The sequence below is a fragment of the Condylura cristata genome, unplaced genomic scaffold (assembly GCF_000260355.1).
Source record: "Condylura cristata isolate star-nosed mole 26May11 unplaced genomic scaffold, ConCri1.0 scaffold00003, whole genome shotgun sequence".
In the NCBI taxonomy this organism is placed as follows: domain Eukaryota; kingdom Metazoa; phylum Chordata; class Mammalia; order Eulipotyphla; family Talpidae; genus Condylura; species Condylura cristata.
In genome coordinates, this window is record NW_004567104.1 from 24,013,571 (window position 1) to 24,027,627 (window position 14,057).

Genomic DNA, 14,057 nt, shown 5'->3' on the forward strand with positions numbered 1-14,057 from the left:
AAATGGGTTGAAAGTCAGCAGAGCAAATGAGGGATCTCCTCACCTCACAAACAAAGAAACAAGCCTGGAATGAGGAAGTGACTCACCAGAACTCACAGGATGGGAGGATCAGTATTGGTGGCTCTAGGGAGTTTCCTTCTTGACTCCAGGTCCAGTGCTCATTCTATTATCCTGCACTCTTTAACGAGCCCTTCTGTTGTGTGAGAGCACAATGAAGCAACTCATTGCATGGAGTGTGTGCATATGAAGGAAATCTTCAGGTCTTCTTGGACTTGCTGCATCTCAGAGCTCTGTGGAATCCCTGGTCTTAAGCGGTGGAAGGGGCATTGAGTGATATGCAACAACAGTCAGGTGGGGAAATGCCAGAGCAAAGACATTTAACATGTGTCAGGAAGTTCAGAGACTTGACAAGAGTGGGAGGTGTTTAAAGTAAAAAGAAATAGCAATTATAAGCCATCCATACTAATTCAATTGTGGATGTTATCTGGAGTCTCACTGGCAAGGCCATGGTGCAGAACCTCACACAGATCGTTCATGTCCCAAGTACATCAAATATCCCTGCCTGTGCTGTTCTTGGGAGGGAAGGCTTGGCTTTGAACATTTTTTCCTGAAAAATCAAAACAAGTCCTCCAAGTGAGCCCAGCTTTACAGGGGCAGCCGGGGAACTGGGCAAGCTTCCCTCAGCCTGGGTGTTCGAATGCTGGTTTTTGGAGTGGAGAAGGGCATGTGAAGGTCATGCAGCTGGGAATCCAAGCCTCTGAGCCTGATTTACAGCTTGGGCCTCAGATCTCCTCCCTCTTAGCTCACAGAAAGCCCCCAACTTCCTCATCTGTGAGCCAGCCCTTCTCAGAGCTGGGCAAGGACACCTAACCAGAGACTGTACAGGGATTCTTCATCCGTCAGAGGATGGCAGAAAGGAATTAAATTTCTTCTTACCATTGAAAAAAAAAAAAAACAATAACAGCAGGAGAAGGGTTCTTGAAAATGTGGGCAACAAAGCTTCCCAGTGAGTCAGAGAATAGGACTAAGACAGAGCTTGAATATCAGCTAGTCTGGCTCTTCTGTTTTTTCATCTTTCTTTCCCAGTTCTTTACCTTCCTTTTCATTCTATTACTCATTGTGACTTCCAGCTGAAATCTTATATGGAAACCCAACATATTAAATGTAAAAATAGAACTGCTCCAGGCAACTATGGGTCAGGCCTCAGACCCTGAGCTGCTGTCTTTTCTAGCACCAGAAAGCCCCCTGAGGGCTCCTTGGACCCCTGAGTTTCACAGACTGTAATAACCCAACACCCTCAGTCTACACATAGGCTCACTAAGGTCCAAGAGGTACTGGGATTTATTTGCTGGTGAGTCAAATGGAATTAAGAATGCAATGAGGGCTCTCCAGGGCCTCTGTTGGCTGCTAAGCCTCCTTCCAGTGTACTGGATTCTATATAAGGCCTATTAAGGCCCAATGTGGCTGCAGGTGTTGAAAGTGTAGCTTTTATTTTTTTAAGATTTATTTTTATTTATTAATTCATATAAGAACTGGTGAAGGCCAGAGTTGGGGGTTGAGGTGAAAGGATTCACCAGAGAGAGTGGAGAACAGAATAGTCAGATTGACTGAAATACACTGCTGAGGGGAGCAGTGGGTGAGACAGGAAAGGTCTGCTGCACCATATGTGTCGCCTCCCTGACCTGGAATAGACCTTATGCTGCAGTAGCTGCCAATAGCATTAGAGACTTCAATCCCTAAGCAATCAGGGAGGCCCTGAGCATAGTTTCTTCTTTAAGGAAAAGTCATAATTTAAGAAGTCCTTGATTAATATCCTTGACAAATAGGCCCCCAACCCCCATCAGCCTGGTTGCTGCCCCCCACTGTGGACTTCTGCCCACACTTAGAACTCAGATAGATCCATGCCCATAATTCTCCTCTGAATGAGGTCCTGCCCTTTATAAACTTTTAGAGTAGAATCCTGTCTTCTCCTAGCATCCTTGACTTTCTTCTGTCCCCACTTGAACATGGCCTGGCCTGCTCCCAACTCTGGCCCAGAGGTGGGAAGGTGTACTTTCTCCAGGTCCCTACCTTGATCTCTACCTGACTCTGCTTGTTCCCAAACTGTGGTGCTGGTTGTCATCAAGGAATCTCTTAGGACCTTCCTCACTTAACACCTAGCCAGCGGCCTTCTTTTTTGCACAGATTTGTATTTTTCTAACAAGTTGCTTGTGCCCACAAATTTGTATTTCCTAAGGCCTGTCAGGAAGAAGATGTGGAGATGAAGGGGATGACTTAATTTGAACATTTCCAGGCCCTCCCAGTAAGCCAGGACAATCCCACTAAACCAAACTCTCACAACCTAGCTCTATCACCTGGAAGCTCCTACATCTTATGCCAGAAGAATTCTTCCTGCTTTTTCAGTAAGATGATAGATGAGATACCAATGGCCTTATTTCCAGAGTCTCCAGGGAAGGGAGTGGCTCCTGCAGTCTCCAATCAAGTTCTAAGTATTAGAGATTCCTTTCCTGTTTACTGGGCACTGGAAGATATACAAGTTCTCTCTGAACCACTATCTCTTCAGGTTCCAGGACATCTCAGACTCTGAAGCAGGCAACACTTTCACCACTTTTTCTGCCCCAACCCTTCAGCCTTCAGCCTGCCGAGGGGCAGATCCTGCCCCTTTGCAGGCACACGGAACTTTCTGGGGCATGTATGCAGAGATCCAGCCAAGAACCCTGAGTGCCTCAGCTGCACCCAAGTGTCCATTCAAATGAAGATGCCAGAATCAGAACCCCTTGGGCAGTTGCCAGGTATCAGAGAAGTCAAATTGCATCTTCCCTGAAGGCCCAGAAGATGAGAACATAGAAGCCTCAGCTATAGCTTCTGCCTGTCCTCTTGTACTGGCTCATTCTGTCCTCAACTGTCTGGGAGCCCCACCCAGTAGTGCCTGGCCCCAGGCAAGGGCCTGAAGTATAGGAGCTTTTTTACAGACAAGCACCAGAATTAAACTTGCCTTTGGATCTGAGGTCCCTAGAGTCAGAACCTGATTCCCCCAATCCCAGATGAGAAGAATCCCCAGGCCATGGTTAGAGAGGCAGAGGAGGAAGAGGAGATGGTGAGCTGTGAGGACCATTGAAGCCCGCCTTCTCCTAGTGGCCAAAAGCAGGAGCCCAAGGCCCTGGTGTCTCTCCTGAAGCATTGCCATAAAAAAGGAACTGAATATGGAGAAAGGAGTGGAGCTTCTGTTGGGCCTGTGGGAGCACCTGTGCCCACCACACGCAGTGTGTTCCATTTGAGCTTCCAGGCTTGAGTCTAGAATTCCCCTAATGCAAAAAATTGGTGAACTTCCTGGCTTCAGGGTGTTCCACTGCCAGTACCCCTTAATTTTGAAGTGGAACCTGTATTATTAAGAACTGAGTTAGTTTTTTTTTAAAGATTTATTTATTTATGCATAAAGAACTGGGGGTACAGGCCAGAGGTGCAGGAAGTTAAGAGGATTCACCAGAGACAGAGTGGGGAGTAGGGAGCAGGCAGGTTGACAAAGTATACTGCTGAGGGAAGCAGCGGGTGGTTCAACAGGCAGGTTGACAAAGTATACTGCTGAGGGGAGCAGCGGGTGGTTCAGGAGAGTTCTGCCGCCATGTGTGTCACCTCCCTGGTTGGGGATCAAAATCGTGCTGCAGTGGCTGCATAACTTCAGAGTGCTGTGCTTTAACCCATTGTGTTACCAGGGAGGGCCCAGAACTGAGATAGTTTTAACTAATTGTGAAGCCAAGATTGCAGGACACCAGAAATCCTTAGTGCAAAGTTCGCCCCACCTCTAAGATGACAACTGTCCTGAGTCCTTTCTTGACCATAAACAGAGACCCTTTCTCAACCCCAGATGCACCGAGAAGAGGTCATGGCTGTCTGAGAAACTGTGTGCTACTGGGTCTGAGGGAGAATTAGATGGATATGAGCCTGGAGAGGGCCTCTGTACATGGAGTCATTGGATATTTATTCTGAATGCAAAAGTCCCCTGAAGGGACCCTGAGACAAAGTATCTCAAGTTCTCCCTCCAGGCTTGCAGCACTATTTTAAATTTTTAGGGCCACTTGTTCTTTATTTTTGTTCTAGTTTATTGGAGTTTATTTATTACCATTTTTAAAACTATAATTTGGGGATTAACACTTTACATCTTTACATGGGCACATACTTCACAACACTGTTGTTGATTGGTTAAGAAGTCGCTCCTGGAAGTTTCTAGAACCACCCTGGAGAGTAAGTTGGTTTTATTGTGAGTGAGGATGGTGGTGTGTCCACCGTTTAGCAGCATAGCCTAGATCTGAGTTTAGGTTCTGACACCACAAAAACTGATTTCCTGGTCCCGTCTATCCAGGCTCAACAAAGACCAGCTTAGACAGAGCATAGCATAGATCTTATCTTTGAGAGACTTATCTTTCTTTCTTAAAGATTTATTTATTTATGAATACAGAAATGGGATACAGTCCAGAGGTGCAGGGGCAGTGAAATTATTCACCAGAGACGGAGTGGGGAGCAGAGTAGGCAGATCGACGAAGTACACTGCTGAGGGGGGACAGTGGGCAGGTCAGGAGAGGTCAGGAAAGGTCTGCCGCGCCATGTGGATTACCTCCAAGGCAGGGGATCTAACTCTTACTGAAATGGCTGCAGTGATTGGCTTGCAGTGCCGCATCCTAACCCATTGTGCCACCAGGGAGGGCCTGAGACTTTATCTTTCTTAAACTGAAGTATTTAGCTTGAAAATGGGATGATAATAGCATCAGCCTCACTAGGGGTGATGGGATTCAGATAAATGCCAGGAATCTTCCCCAAAGCGATTGGTCCTTAATGTCTATTTTCCCAAGCTGGCTCAGAAATGTTGAGCTTGAGGTTTCATACATAGTACGACTGTCCCCAGGGTCATGCTAGGAGGGCCTGGAGAGAGGCACATGGGCCCCTCTGGGCTTGCTTTGAAAAATTACATCTACATGATGCATTCTATTCCAGAGTAATCTGCTGGATTTTCCCAACTGGGACAGAAGGCAGAAGGCCAGAATTCTTCCCTTAGGTCTGCCCCCAAAGCTGCTGAATTAGCTGCTTTGTAACTGAACGTTCCAGACCAGGGAAAAAACAATTTCTCCTCATCTTTCAACCCAGAATATAATAATAAAAATCTTTCAAAATATACAGTCTTATAAAGTCCCCAAACTTTCTAGTGGCCAAGAGCTCCACTAATCATTGCAGCCACCCTATGAAGCAGGCAGAGCACGCTGGTGCTTGTCCTACAGGGAGCAGCCTGGGTCCAGAGAAGTGCACATCGGGCACCCAGCACCACCTGGTCGCAAAGCAGGCTCAGCACACAGCTTTCTTTCCTCCACACATGGATCTTTGTATCTCTTCTTTGTTGTAATTAATTCTTATTTATTTTTACTGAGGTAACCTTGGTTTTAAATACTGTATGCAATTTGTCTCTATTTAATTTTGGACTTAATGTTGATTTTGAATTTTCGCTGTGCCATTTCCACTATGGTTTGCTATTATCCATTGGCATCAGCATCAGGCCAGTCATAACTCACATGGCCTGTCCTGGGCTCTTTCTGTTCCACCAGTCCAGAGAGATGCTTTCTTCCACCGCCTGCATGGGCAGCTCTTCTGCCCAGGGCAACGGAGCCTGAGGCTCAGAGTGGAAAGCAGGGCTATTCGGACTCTGGGCACAGGTTCACGAGGAAATTGGTGGGGAGAAACTTTAGCAAACTAGTCTGAAGGTAACAGCATCGAGCTTGTGAAAGGGCTTTTGTGTCACTCTCTTGTGTTTGCTTCTTCTATTTGGCCTCCCATCCTCGTCTCCTGGAAGAAGAATGGTAGAAAGGACTCTGCTTGCTAGAAGCTCTTTGCCTTCTGTGTATACAATCCAGCAAACAAGTAGCAAAGACTAACTGAACAATTTGTAACCTATATTTAGTTTTGGAATTTTTATTGAACTCAAAATAAATGCAGACACAGAGCCTTTCCACTTTCTGGGGGGTGGGTGTCATTTTTCAGGTGGGAATGGTGCATTCACAGGTAGAGAGTGCCTAGAAAGTGCTTCAGTTTGAATTAAACCGCTTCCTTCCCAAAGTTCAATACTCCAGAAGCATGACAAAGACAGCCGCTCCTGATTCTAGACTTTCCACCATGAGTCAATTTACTAAGAGGAGATGACTCCGAACCTTCCTTGATCTAGTTTTTTATCGGTATTTCCACAACTCTAGGTAATAGTATTTCTTGTTTTATTCATTTACGTTGGCATAAATATGTGTGGAGAAAGTTCTGTGTGCCAAGCTCCATTCTAGGCAACTGGGGAGTTTCTATTGTAAAATAGAGGAAGGTTTTAGTTTAATCAGAACAATCCCTCCTTTGAAATTAGTTATGTCACCCTTTTTTATTTTGAAAGAAGATATTTGAAAGAATAGGGCAATTATTGTGCAAGCTGAAGGCGATAAGGAAGAAAGGTTTAAAGAATTAGGGCATAAGTTATTTCTTGAAGGCATGGGACTTAGATTAAAGAATAAATAGGAAAATAAGTCATCAGAAATCCAGAGAACATAGATTCCGGAATAAACAACTCACAGCTTTTAGATTCTTGAGGCATGCTTGACCAGGTGTGGCTGGTATGGCACCAATAAGCACACCTGCCTCTGACAAGGACTGGAACCCTAGGGCCTGAAGAGGAAGCTGCTTGCCTGGGAAGCCTACCTGGGAAAGGTTCCTGGGATCCTGGGTGATGTATCTTAAGTCTGTTAGGCCACTAGAAAAAGATGCTATAGATCTGGTGGCTTAAATCACAAACATTGCTCTCTCACAGTCCTGGAGGCTAGAAAACCGAGAACATGGTGCTGGTAGGTCGATTTTCTGGTGAGTTTCTGCTTCCTGGTTTATAGATGGCTGTCTTCACTGTGTCTCACCTCACAGCAGGTCTGAGAGAGCTCGGCAGGCTGTTATGACAAGGACTCTTACCCCATGAGGGCTCCACTCTGTGATCCTAACACTCTCCAAAGGCCCACCTCCAAACACCACTGCATTAGGGATTAGATTTGAACAGATGCATTTTGGGGAGGGGGTAGAGGACTGGGGAGTGGGCACAGACATTCAGCCTAGAGCGTGATTGCCTGGGAGAAGAGAAGCCAGAGTATAGACAAAGGTCTGAGTCCCTTGAATCTGAGACCCAGATCTAGCACTTAATAATTCTTTGTTTCTTTGCCTGTTTGGACTTCAGTTTTCTTGTCTGTAAACTGATGATGAGTTCAACTTCTCTTTGTTGGAAGGAAGATGAAATCATAGGCTGGTGTACTAACTGTTAAGTGCTATGAAGTGAATTTTTATTATTAGGGTGTATGTGCAAAGAATGCCTGAATGAGATTCTATAAATACAATTTCATTGTGCATTATTAATTTTCCTTTCTAAAAATCAATGACTCCTGCCACTAATTTATCATCATAATGATTCTTATTCATACCCTGGATAATAAGAAAACTCACAATCACACTTACTGCTGGAATGACTCTTTTAGTTTAAAAAAATCTTCAAATGCTTAAAGCTGAGTTTCCCCTGACTCTCAAAGACTGCTGGCTTGCGATCTCACAGTCACTGCGAGCGAAGTTCGTTGACTGGCCCCACCTTTGGGGTGGGCTCTCAGTTTGAACCATAGTCACAGAGTGATTTGGCTTTGGTCTATGAGGAACCAAAATTTTGCAAAATCTTCTCTTGCCAGAGATTGCATTCAGGAAGGGCAATGGGGATATGCAGAGATGAATTTGACCTTCATTCTGCCAGTAGGGGCACAGTCTGTTGTAAGGGCAATCACACACATAAAATTTAACACAGCATGATGGGTGATCAGTTCTAAAATAAATTAGTTCTTCTAGGCCCAAGGATACTGAGGATGGAATAGAATAATTGGGGGTTTCTGGAACAGACAGAGGTGGGGGGGGGGAAGTGCAGTCCAAACAGTCTTGAAAACTCTAGAACATTGGCAGAGTGAAAGGGACAGAGACTCATCGTGCAAAGACCCAGGGAGGGAGGGTTCAGAGTGTTTGCGCAAGAGCATGGTAGAAGAGACTGTTGGATGTAGACAAGGTGAAGGACCTTTAGGGTTCAGTTGAGGTTTGGTTTTGTTCTGTAGACAACAGTGTCTTTGGAGGTGTCGAGTGGATTAAAGGCTAGCTTTTGTGAGAAAAGTGAATCAGCTTTCCTTTCTCACTCCACAGTGGGATGGGTATGGGGGAGGTGAGGGCAAGGCTGAGCAAAAGCTTCTAGAAGGGACCTGACTTACTCATCCCAGAAACTACACTTGACCTTCTTTGGTAAATACCCAATTACCTGTTCATTTCCCCAATTACCTAATCAGTGAAATCAAGTCAATCATTCTTAATTCTAACTTTAATAAACAGTCTTTACATATATGGTACTCTTCTTCTAACTATAAATAGCTGCATGATGTTTATGAAGTTTTTTGATGTATTTAAAGTTAAAATTTATTTGTATTCTTTGTACAAATATCTTAAAAGACCTCAAATGTTATCTACATATATATAAACATATATATGTGCTGTGTATCTACATATATACATATATGTGTCCATATATATGTCCATATATATGTATCTGTATGAAAACCATCAAAAAGCATTTATAGAACAAAAATATCTTCTTTCGAACAAATGCAGGCAATGAAATGCAAGTATGGATCTCACGTATGAACAATCTAAGTGCTACTAGCAAAAAAAAATAAGACTTTAAAAATAAAATTAAATCTTGGGTTTTGTTTTTCTGCAGTGTATTTCTCTGTCTTGAAATAAAACCTTATTTAGAACAATCATTGTAAAATGAGCATGTACAAACATAGCAAAAGTAGCTTAGGTGGGCAAAAATATAACACTCAATTAGCAAACTCATCAGAAGTTGAATCATTACAAATGAAAGGAAAGCACTTTCATGACATTAAAAAACTAATTAAGATCTAGATATGTATGCATATATATTCTAGTAAATAACTTTATATTAACATGGAGGTTAAAAAAAATCTATGTATCAGATCTCAAATAAAGCTAAAAGGACCCTTATGAATTACTAATCATAATCATGGGTGCACTGTCCCTGCTTGAAAAACACCATGTTCTGGGCGTTCACTGCTGTGGAAAATCCTTTTTCTGCCCCTGTGAGCTCTGTGACTTCAGGAAGTACCTGAACTTCACCCCACCCACTCATGATGTGTATTTAGAGTGTAACTGTGAAAACAAAATGAGTCAATGTAAGTTGAACTCCTAGAACATTGCCTTCTATGTCACCAATACTGTATAAGCATTAGATGTTGCTGCTGCTGCTATTATTTCTTTTATTTCTTTTATTTTTTTTTATTAGGAAAAAATAAAACATGTCATGTACATGATAAACAGTTTCACAGTTCCTAATTCATTTCATTGAAAGTTGATAACTCTTTCTGTAAGTTATTATTCAACATAGTATATGGATAAGGAAATTGTGAGAAGTTAGGTGATCTTGTTGGGACCCTGGGCCAGAAAGTGATCTAAGCCTGGATGACACAATGATCTGGCCCCAAGGTGAAGCCCTTTCCTCTGAAGACTCAGTCAAGGTTGGCTGGTCCAGTTTTCTCTGATAAGAATGGCTGTGCCTTGTTGAGGATTATTAAGGTCAGAAATAACCCTACTCTCTTCATTCGCTCAACCATAAAGGTGCAGGAAGCGCTCTCAGCCAGGAGGTGTTGAGTAGCCTGTGCTCTATAGGTGTGATTTCTGTTGGGTTCCACATAGATGAAGAGGACAGATCAGGAAGGCACCTAACTGCCTCTCTCTTGACCCAGGAGAAAATGGAATAGCAGATGAGGTATAAGAAAATCTACCCGACAGGTTTAGCTAGTGCATGATTGCAATCTCTGAGGTATGGAGACTTACTGGAACAAAACCATTTCCCACATGAACACATTATATTTTCCTCATAACAGCCTGAGAACCCCAGGCATGGACTGTTCCCTCATTTAGATATTTGGTGAAACTAAGAGGTGTGTAAGTGGCTAAGCAGATTTTGAATTCGGGATATTTCCCACCCGAATTGCCTTCCTCCCATCCTCCCATAGCACAGAAGAGAATATCAACGCTAATGCAAAGTAAATAATTTTGAAATCAAGGCAAAATTTGAAGGGTGTGCTGTGCATCCAGGCTTAAGGCTATTTATCTCCCAGAAATATTCTTGTCCCATAGAAAGGCTCCAACTAAGCACATTAGGAGGTAAAATGACTTGTGTTGACTGGCAGCCACCAGGGTAAGACCCTTCCATCTCAAGAGCTAGTCTAGTTCTCCAGGGGGTTAGAGTGTAGGTCAGAGATCAAAGCCATTTCCAGCTGACAGAAGAATCCTTCTCTTTTTGTGCTTCTTTGTCTTAAATAGGAAGCAGTTCTACCAATCTCTGTCCCTGTGTCCTTGTTGGTAGTCATTTAAATGATTGTTCTTGGTGGGTCTGTGAGGGGATATTTCTGACACAGCAGGTTGCCTAAAGGAAGCAGCTGGGTGAGTTTTTATCCTGCCTTTGTTTTCTCTTTCAAGGAAAAACTCCTTGAGAGCTGAACATGGCTACATCAATCTGGTCTCACCCCTCCCCAGGCCTGACCCTGGATGACTGGTGAGAAACAATGTTCTCTCTGTCAATTGTCAAGGCCAAGGCCAACTAACCTTCTCTGTCTATTCTTGTGGCCAAGGGCCAACTACCTGTATCTTGGGAAATTCCTTCACACCAGTCTGACTCCTGACTGGGTTTCCTCATTATTTAAGTTTAGAGATGCTTAAAGGTATAATCTTTCTGTCAGTCAAAGTTAAAGTTTCTACCATATGGAGCATTTTTTCTAGCTTTGTGTGGGATTATTTCCCTCCCCTCAAGGCCATTATTTTCCTGATGTGAACACAGGCTCAACATGAATAGGGAGAAAATAACCTTGACTGCTTGCAATGTGGGTAAGAGAGTCACGCAGGTAAATGTGCCATGGCCACAAAGGCACAGTGAAGGAAAGATAGACAAGGTCTTCAGAGAACAAAGGTGATGTCACAATTCTCCAAGCAATGCTTGCATTTGTGCCGACAGTGAAAAACAGGCAGGATGTGCCTCAGCTGTACAACATCCAGGCAAGGAGGAAGGGCTCTGAAATTCATCTGGGGTCATTATCTGAGACTCAGAATAAACTGCTGGGGGCAAAGGAGTGTGTCCCAGGGTATTGTCAGCCAAGGCTCACCAACTACAGTGCCTACTCTAGTCGTATGTCACTTAATTCCACATCTCAGTCCCAATATCTCTCTGCTGGTAGTTTCCACTGATGGCTCTTCAAATATCAAAACAGGACATCCATGTCAGACTCTTAGTATGTTTCCCAAATCCTCCTCGTATAGCTATATTTGCAAGCACTGCTCACTGGACCCCTCTCTACAGTCACTCCCCCCCAGGCAGGAGCCACAAGGTCATTGCTGAGCTCCTCTTCTCCTTCCCACTCACATACAATCCACTCAGTCATTCTGCAACATATGTTAGGTCTTTCATACCTATTTCTTTAGCCAGACCCCAATCACTTTTTCCACAGATCACATTAGCAGCTTCCTAAACTATTTCTTTCCAGTCTCTTCTCATCAGTCCATCCTTCATAGAACTTCTTAAACCATTTTTCTAAGTCCCCGCACTGGGAATTTTATTTCTCTTTTTCAAAAACCACTGAGGATCCCTTTGCTGTCCCTTAGCATGTCATTGATGCACCACGTTGGCCTGTTCCTTATGGCATTTCGGTCACTTTGTCTGCAATTATTCTCTTCCTTGTTACTGCTTGTGCTCTTCCTAGAACTCTCTGCTCTCTCACTGTCAGAATATTTTTCATGGTCCTGCTCAAATCCTATTTCCTATGTAAAGCTGTTTTGTTCTTCAATGAAAACATCTTAAAAAAATTTTGTTCTGGACTCCTGGGCATCAGGCACTGTGCTGGCTTCTCATAAAATAGCATAAACAAGATATATACTGTTGCTTAGTTTCTTGCAGTAGACTTTATTTTTAAAGACTTATTTATTTATGCATACAAGAACTGGGGTACAGGCCAGAGGTCCAGGTTGGGGGGAGTGAGAAGATTCACCAGAGTGAGAGTGGGGAGCAGAACAGGCAGACTGACTGATAAACACTGTTGAGGGGAGCAGTGGACAAAGCAGCAGGGGTCTGCTGCACCATGTGGGTCAGCTCCCTGGCCAGGGACTGACCCCACATTGCAGTGGCTGTTGATAGCTTCATAGGTGTGTGCTTCAATCCTCTGTGCCTCTAGGGAGGCCTGGAAGAAGTAGACTTTATACAAATAAATAATTAAATATTAGTTGCAGGGTGTGCTGCTTAAAGAAGAGAAAATGTTGCCATAAGGCAGAATGATGTAAAGGGGAGGAGGAGAAGGAGTATTCATTTACATCTATGGAGTGGGGGAAGGCCTTTCTGGATGCTCTAAAGATGATAGAATTCAGGCAGAAAAAGCAAAGCAGAAATGAGAATTTAAGTGCTCTGCAGCAGGAAGAATGAGTCAGGTCAATTCCTAGGGTCAGAATGGACTGCTCTGTTTCCTCCACACTCACATACCCTCTGTGATTGTATGTACTGCCACCTGCTATGTTTTAAAGAAAATTATACAGTTTTATGAGTTTTATGGCATCCATTAGACTGAGGAGTCTGTTTGGGTGAGCATTTAACAGTTCACTGATCCAACAAGTATTTTGCCCACCTAGTATATAGATGCCCAGGCACAGTTAGGCCCTGTCCAGTAGTGAGTGAGGGGTCCCCTGATTCCTTACAGACCCAGGGTCTCTGTCCCCAGGGGTTGGCACAGCATTTATCACTCAGTGAAGAGGCAGGAAAAAGGCAGAACTGAGTGCCTGGGACTGTGTACTGTGATAATAAGAGCTGGACTTCCCACTGAAACTCTGGGTGCAAACAGCCCTGAGTAGCCTCTATTCCTCTAGATCATTCTGGAGACCAATGAGCATCTCGGAAAACATGCTGCAGAGACAGCAGAGGCATGCACCCAAATCCTCCACGCCATTCCCCTAGATGCTCACTCCAGCACCAGCCAGCCCCCTCTGAGAGCAGACGTGTTGCCAGTTTTGTGTCGTTTGACCGTGTTCTAGTCTGAGCTAATTTTGTAAGTCAAATTGCTTAAGAGTGAATATGAAATCTTTGACTGAAGCCCAAATATATAAATACCCATCACATTTCCTTCCTCCCCAATTTTGCAATCATCCAAAAAAGCTGTTCATGTTGTCCAGCATAATTAGTTATTTATACACCCTCATGTGGTCCATTGTTCAGAATTAAATTGTCTGGTATACAGAATTTCTCTTGCAAGGCTTGTTTTGCCATTTTACTGCTTTTTGGAAGCTGTTTGTAAATATGTCCTTGTGGAACCCTTCGGGATACTTGTGAGTACATTCAGGCTTGTGGGGTGGGATGGGGAAACAAGCCATTCCACATATGTGAATGTGGCCTTAGAGATCTCACACCATGTCCTGCCTTCTAACACAGAAATGCCAGGACTCAGTCATCTTTGCCTTAAAGGTCCAGCCGAATCAGAGCATAAAGGAACACAAAATTCATCACAGAAAAGTAGAAGTGGAAATTTTCTTGGAGATCTAGTCACTAGATGATTGTGACTCCATTTTGTCCAAGAGGAAGCTAGTTCTCAGAAAGAAGAAGTGAGAGGGTCTGGCCACAGCTCCTAGTGGGTAAGTGGCAGAGCCAGGCCCAAACCCTCTTCAGCATGCTCTTTCTACTAAACCACTAGATGTACTAATGTGGGAGTGTGTCAGACATTCGTGGCCCTTGTTCCTGAAAACGAGATGGTCTGGGCCTATCCTGAGCTGGACCCTCGCATCTATATTCTACAGTTCTTTTGAGCCTCCCAAGTGGTTGGACATTATTGATGAGTGTTGACCATCATATAGCAATTCTGCTTTCTCTTCTCTCATGCTATGGTCAGAAATTCCAGATGGCCCATCAATTTTATGTAAAATTATAT